Source organism: Equus caballus, chromosome 8 (genome assembly GCF_041296265.1).
Source record: "Equus caballus isolate H_3958 breed thoroughbred chromosome 8, TB-T2T, whole genome shotgun sequence".
Lineage (NCBI taxonomy): Eukaryota > Metazoa > Chordata > Mammalia > Perissodactyla > Equidae > Equus > Equus caballus.
This window is the reverse complement of record NC_091691.1, coordinates 44,667,429-44,673,428: the sequence shown is the minus strand read 5'-3', so window position 1 is coordinate 44,673,428 and position 6,000 is coordinate 44,667,429.

Here is a 6,000-nt window from a genome sequence, read left to right as displayed (position 1 = left end):
AGGTTTCTTTGATAGCTTTTATGGATTTCTCTTATTACCAAAATGTATTTATTAAAGTAAACTTTGGAAATATTGATAAACATGAAAGTAGAAATCACCTGTGGTGCCACAACCCAGAAAGTCTGCCTACTTATCCCTCTTAATATTTTAAGTATTTGCATGATATGAAAGCTTCTATGCTTGGTTTAACCAAATCCTTAATGTTGAACAGTTAACCTTATCCTATTTCTCATTTTAGACTAAACATTCTCACAGTTATAATAGCGTATCTAATTATTTATTTGAGATAAGTTCCCAGAAGTGAGAATTGAAATTTCTAGGGCAAACAGAATCCACTTTTAAAGCTCTCTGATCTGTGCCATCAAAGGGCCACCCAGGCAGGATTTTAGACTATAGAGATCTCCAGTGGATGGAAGCCACACTCTTTGTTAATTGTTAATTATGTTAAGAGATTCTTATTTTTTAATATAAGAAAAAATAGTCTTAGTTTGTACAAAAATTAATTGTTTTCTATTTTCTAGCAATCATTTCTATTTCTTCACATGAAAATGTCTTGCCAATTTTTCTGCTAGAACGTTTATTTTATTATAGATCTAGGAGTTATTTGTTAAGAATATTTACTAAATATGTTACAAATAGCCTTCTGTGTTTGTGGTTCTCCTTTTATTTTTTGACACATAAATGTTTAGTGATATCACATAAGAAAATACATCACGCTTTTTCTTGGTATTTAGAATGATGCTTATATCTTGGTTTCCTAAGGCTGCTATAACGAAACACCACCCGTTGGATGGCTCAAACAACAAAAATTTATTTTCTCACAGATCCGGAGGCTAGAAATCTGAGAGGAAGGTGTCATCAGGGTTGGTTTCTCCTGAGGCCTCTCTCCTCGGCTTACAGACAGTCGAATCTCTCTGTGTCCTCCCAAGGTCTTTCCTCTGTGCGCACATCCTAGGTTTCTCATTGAGTGCCCAAATTTCCTCTTCTTTTAAGAACATCAGCAGATTGGCTTAGGTCCCACCGAAAGGGTCCTATTTTCACTTAATGACCTGTTTAAAGGCCTTATTTCCAAATAAGGTCACATTCTGTGGTCCTGGGGGCTAGCGCTTCAACATACGAATTTTGAGGGACACAATTCAGCCTATCACAGCCTACGAAGGTCCTCCTCATCTCAAGATCATATAAATATTTATACTTTCTTCTTGAAGCTTACGGTATCAAATTTTATATTTAAATTCCACTTGGAATTTATTTTGATGTGTGGCTTGGTTTTATTGAGAAATATGCACAGGTGCATGTTTAATATAAATATATAGTTTAAAGAACAATTGTAAAACAAATACCCATGTACTCACCACTCAGCTTCGGAAATAGAACATTCTAATCCCTTTGTGTATCTCAAACCTAGGGCAAGTGTCTCCCTTGCTTCCATTAGAGATTTCCACACGCATATGTATTCCTAGACAATGCGTTGGCTTTTCCTCTTTTGGCCCCTTAAATAAGTAGAATCACATAATGATTATCCTTTTGTGATGTGATTTTTAGTTTGTGTTCAATATTGGTTTCTGAGATCAAACCCGTGTTGATGCGTGCAGTTGATTTTCACTGCTGCTTCGTAGTCCACACTTTAAATATACCACATCAATCCAGTCTATTGTTAATGGATATTTGAGTGTTCCAGCTCTTCCCTATTACAGAAATGGTTCACATGTATCTGCTCTATGCCTCGGATGAGAATTAGTGAAACCTAGGCCATGCGCTTGTCCAGCTCTACTTTGTAATGACAAGTGTTGATATTCCGATTAACAGGGAATGACGGTTCCTATTATTCCACACCCAAACCATTTTTCATGCCATTCTTAAATGCCTGCCCAACTGTGAAGCGTGAAAGGGTGTTTCATTGTGATTTTAATTGGCATTTCATTTATCACATATGAGACTGAGCATTCTTTTTAAATGTTGATTGGACATCCATATTTCCTCTTCCATGAAATGCCTGTTTCTGTCTTTTTGCCATCTTCTATTGTTTTTCATATTTATTTGTGAAAGTTCTTTATACTGGTTGCACATGTCACTCCCACTTTGTGGCTTTTCCTTATTTTTATGATGTCTTTTGACGAGTAGGAGTTCTTAAATTTTAACTTGATCACATTTATCGATCTTTTTCTTTATGATTTTAACTTTTTGTGGCTTTTTAAAGAAGTTCTTCATTCCCCTGACATCATAAGAAGATTCTATGTGTGCTTCTAAAGATTTCATTGTTTTTGTCTTTTGTCTTTAATCTTCAATTTACCTGCAAGTGCTATTTATGTATTCTGTGAAATAAGAGAACACATTCATTTTTTAAATATGGAAAGCCAATTATTTAAAAAATTGTTAAAGGGGCTGGCCCCTGGCCAAGTGGTTAAGGTTCCATGTGCTCCACTTCAGTGGCCTGGGTTCACAGGTTCAGATCCTGGTTGCAGACCTACGCCATTCATCAGCCACGCTGTGGAGGTGTCCCACATACAAAATGGAGGAAGATTGGCAGAGATGTTAGCTCAGGGTGAATCTTCCTCGCGAAAAAAAAAAGAAAAAAGAAACTGTTAAAAAATTATTTTAAAAATATTTGTTGAAAAGTCAATGCTTTCCCCATAAACCACAGTCCTTGCCCTGTAACACTTCATGTTTTGTATGAGGCTGAGTCTGTTCCTGGCTTCTCTGTTCTGCTCCATTGGTCTCTGTTTCTTCATCCCTGAACATTCCCACATTGTCCTTATTACTATAGCTTTGGGATAAGTTTTTTGTCTTTTATTATTCTTTTATTTTGGAAAACAAATCCCCCAATTTGTTCTTTTTTGTATGCTGGCCTCATAATATGAGTTAGGGAGAGTCTGATGAAATTTACCCCCTAAAGCAGCATGTAAAGTTTTAAATTTCCATATCCTCAAATGTAAGATGACATTTGAAGGGGTGGATGGAAGTCTCAGCAGGTACAGTGTTTTAAAACGTTTGCATGCCCATGGCTTTTCTTGTCATCCTGAAGTAGGACTATGTCAGGGATGAAGAGGTTGCAGAAAGAAAGGGGCAGAATGCGTGCTGTCTCTTTCTGCTGAAGGAATGCCTTTGTCAGGCACAGCTTCAGGCAGGCACTTCCTCTGTGGTTTATTCAGTTCCGTTCTGATCCTCAACTATGCACACTTGTCACCGGTGAGTGACCTGTCCAGGAACACGAACTCCAGGTGCTACTCTAACAACATAGTGGGCTGTGACCTGGCCGCTTACGAGCTGATGTGCACGGGCTGGAGTTTATTAGGCCTTACGAAAAATGTGGGAAACCTTTGATGAATTCAGGAACAGTATTCTTTTCCCATTGCCGACTTAATGAGTTAGCATCAGACTTGCCAGGAAGAGATCCTAGGACATGATGCTTTCATCTCAGATTTTTTTCACTTGAAAAATATAATTTTCCAGATGTTTGTTGTTATATCTAAGGCTACTGCCAATTACCGCATTTAAAATAAGAAAGGTAAACCTTCTTTGCTCTTATTTTGATTAATTTATTGCAAAAATTTTTATTACAAAATCACCTTTCATTTTGATTGAATAAAATAAAGCACAGGGAGAAAATTAGGAAGTAAAGTTGGAAAGTTTTGAGTTTCCAAAATGAGACCCAGATTGCAACATGTTTATAATCTGATGAGGGAGAGAAAAATACATCACCAGAGATGTATAGCAAAGGCACTTAATTACAAGAGTGTACGGACTGTGGAGGCCAGGTTGGGTAATGTGGTAGAGGGCGGGAGAATGGAGACAGTTGACAGAGGATGAGTCGGAGTCAAAGGGAGGAAGAGAAGAGTCCATGTAAATCGAAACAGTAGGCAGGACTTGTGCTTACAATCATGAACATTTCACACTTGTAATTTCCCCCATATTCACTTTCCAAGAAAAAGAAAATAGCTAATTTTTTCCAAAAAGACTTGATGTTTTCTCCATTTGATAACAACACTGCCATCACAGAACTTCTTCATAAGATTGAAGAGAACAAATAATAGATATACACTAAAACAGAAAAGGTTGAAATGAGACAACAGTGGGGGAAATGTCATGCTGAAGCTTGGTCCCAAACAAAGCAGGTCTTGCTGTCCTGGTAAATACCGTTATAACCAACTGCCACATTTTGCTAATCTTAAGAAAATAGCATCCATAGCAAGAAAGGCTGAATAGCTTTGCAAAAACCAACAAGTCAGCATTTCAATCAAATGGTATTCTCTTTTTCATTTCAATTTAATATTTTTGAGAAGTGTCCCATTGATGATGGTATATCCTCATCATTACCAATGCAACTTTACCTCTATGATGGGATTAGACAGAAGTGTTCTCCTCTTATATAAGCACTAGCATCTATATTTAACCAAATTTGTTATTTTGGTTTGTGACAAATCAATTTTTATTTATTATAACTGCAATCATATTCCTTAAGTTTCAGGTAAACATATAGGAGTAGACTATACTTTGTTCTATATCAGTTAATACTATGTGTATGATCTGTGCATAAATATTATTAAGATGGGTGACAATGGCAAACATTATCTTTGGATCAAGATCAAATTAAAATATTTATCTCAGGTGGCAAAGAGATTAATCTTAATTGCTGTATTTGCTTTATTTTCCCAGCACATCTTTGATGCTCTGGGGTAAGTGAATTTAAATAGGATAACATAGGTAATGAGACACTTTCTAACGATGAAATACAACTCTTGACATTTGTTCTTCTACATAATCAAATATAAATTGAAAATATAAGATTAAAATTAATTTGAAAAATTAATCTAATTTTATCAGATAGCTCATTGTTTAAGCATTACTTGCAGATACTACAATTTATTGTTAAATAAAAGTCAAAACGTAGCTACATTAATTAGGAAGAGAGTCTGTGTTTATTGATCTTTACTAAATTTTGGGTTTTTTGGAGAAAAAAGTTCCCTGACTGGATGAACCTTACCCTATAGCTTCATCTGCTTCATAAGTAATATCTATGATCTCTATGTCCCGGAAATACATTGTGTCTCAGTCAACAGCTTCTTTGTTAAAAAGTGCTTTCTTTTCTCGCTTCCTGCATAGCGCCGAGCAGGAAGGCCCCTTTGCGAGCGGGCAGGTGTGCTCTGTTTTGCAGCCTGTTCTGAACAGGATGGTGACTAACTGGACCTGACCCTTGGGAAGCAGAGCTCCTGCAGCAGCGTGGCAGAGCGGGGGACAAGCCTGTGGCAGGACAGAAGCCCAGAATAGGCGGCTGAGGGAGTGGCCAGGATGGGATGTGCACGGAGGCTGTGCTGAAATGGTTTCCACGGATGTGGAAACCCAGCCAGCGGCGGAGGCCTTCCCTTCCCTCTGTGGGTTCCTCCACGCTGTGCCGTCGGCGCAGAGCCGTGCAGGCCAGACAGTGTAGCCTGGAACCTGAGGCTGCTTTCATGATGACTTAGTCCGTCCCTGTCGCCTGACTGATGGGAAAGCAGTGAGAGATCAATTTGTGTGTCCTATTTGATTTGTTTAGCTGGTTATTGATTAGGTGAGAGGAGAGAACCAGTGTTCTTTGGCATTTAAAGTTCAACTGGTCAAATTAAGAAAATTGGGGTTCATACAGAAAAGACTATGAATGTATTGTTTATGTGCAAAGTGACTAGTTTTCCTCTCTCCCCCACTTCCTCCTTCCCTTGCTTCCCTCCGCGGATGAAGTCATGCTGTTGTTCTGGAAAACGGCATTTCTCACCCGACCATTTTTGACTAGCTAAGTTTCAAAACCTGACTCATCTTGTGATGGTGTGCACACACCTGTCTTTGTAGGCCAGCCTACGAAGGGCTGTTGTTTCTAATCTTTTGTTCTTACTAGGGCACAGCAGGCTTCTCTTTTTATTACGCTGCTTCATTAGTAGAATAGTGTTTCATTTACTCAACCTCCTATCCTATCATTTCTACCTAATGAGATTTTCTACCTCATTTCGTTTTTGTCTTTCATTTCTC